This window comes from Macrobrachium rosenbergii, chromosome 41 (genome assembly GCF_040412425.1).
Source record: "Macrobrachium rosenbergii isolate ZJJX-2024 chromosome 41, ASM4041242v1, whole genome shotgun sequence".
In the NCBI taxonomy this organism is placed as follows: domain Eukaryota; kingdom Metazoa; phylum Arthropoda; class Malacostraca; order Decapoda; family Palaemonidae; genus Macrobrachium; species Macrobrachium rosenbergii.
In genome coordinates, this window is record NC_089781.1 from 65,362,738 (window position 1) to 65,364,633 (window position 1,896).

Sequence of the window (1,896 nt, forward strand, 5' to 3'; positions counted from 1 at the left end):
TTTTGCTGGTGATTTCTTAACATTTTGTTAGTGCCTACCTGTTATTGAGGTTTTTGGAGAATGTTAATGTGGATTCCAGTCAGTAATATTTTTGGTGACTGTTTGTAAAGTTAGTCAGGTATATACTTGGCATGAGTGATTGGTAATAGTTTGATTCTTACCTATTCTGTCCAATTGCTTTCTTAATAAATTAGAGTTTTGTGAATTAAACTTGATTAAGAAATATTAAATCTTACTCTGTTGTCAATTAATGGTAAATCTTTTGAGATTGTGAACTTCACATATAACTTTTGAACTTAGAAATAAACCTGTTTGTTTAAAGCTTTTTTACAAATAGTTTTTCATTTTTACCACCAGTAATTAGAGACATTAATGAATGTGTACAAGGTAAGTGATGTATCTGTTTGTTCACCTGAGACTTATCTAGGTAAAATAGAACCAGAGAGACAGTTACAATGCTGGTTGAAGTGATACCCATATTCCACTAGTCTGGATATAACTTAATAATTGTTGCCTCATCCATAACTTGATAAAAGTTACATTGATTTTCTCAAGTGATAAGTAAGTTTTTATGGGATCATTGTACCTTTAAATTCAGTCACACTCTTTGTTATGAGGTTTCAATTATCTGGCCTTTGTGAGGTACTTTTTGGTATTATTATTTGTGTAATAACCAGGTATTGATCACCTTATGACAATATATATATATGTAACCAGGACAGAATTAACACTTTTTGAAAGTGTGCGTAACGTGCTCCAACGATCTTTATTCATGAAACGGAGGCGTATGAACGTTCGCTCACGATAACACTTACATCTATTTTTCCTCTTTCTCTCTCTCTCTCTCTCTCTCTCTCTCTCTCTCTCTCTCTCTCTCACCGTGTATCTCTCTCTCTCTCTCTCTCTGTGTATCGCCTCTCTCTCTCTCTCATCGTTTTCCGAAGTTCACCCACCCGAATCTCACTCATTCTCACCAAATCAATTAAATGGACCATTTAAAGAAACGCAATAGTTTCTACAAAAATAGGTTTATTATTCAAATAACCCAACAAGAAATGAATAAAACAAAGCAAAGATTAAAATGCATAATAAATGAATTATCGAGTTAGATAACTAAACTCTGAACTGTAAAACACTTCTGATTTAAAGAAGTCTCACTATGGCTAATAGCCTGAAAATATCCAAACTCACACATACTCCCCAAATCAATAATTAGTCATGTCAAAAAAACAGTCTACCACATGTTATTCGAAACAGTCCATCCACTTGTCCACCGACATCTGTCCACAGACATCTGTCGGAAGAATTAAACATGATAGAAAACTCCCAAAAATATATGAAATGCAAAACACAATAATGGAAAGTGTAAAATGCATAGCCAAGATATGGCAAATGTAACATGACAAAACAATAATATAAAAGAGTTATGAATATTCATATTAAATCTCCACACCAGTTCAAAAGTTCATAATGATTAGAAAATCATGGTAAAAATCACAAGTTCAATTTTCTCCCATAAAAACAGAGATTTCAAACTCTACCTTATCTGCCGATTCAAAGCCTGGATCCTCTCCAAAGCTACGTCTAGACAACTGCAGTTCTATCACGTTAATGAACGATCAAACTCACTTTTAGGGCAGATTTTGGCGTAATCTAGATCAAATTAACGCACGTACTCACGAATATACATAACACTTCGGAAGATCACCTGACCGGCAATATTGCTGAGGAATCAAACTATTTGCTGAACACAAAGATTTTACCTCGAGTCTCTCGACCTACTTCCATCTGACTCCATAAATTCTTTCATCACATCTTAAAGCATTGAAGCTATGAAATGCATATATGTGTCCTTTAAAATTGTAGCAGCCATATTTTCTGAAATAGAGCTCGGCC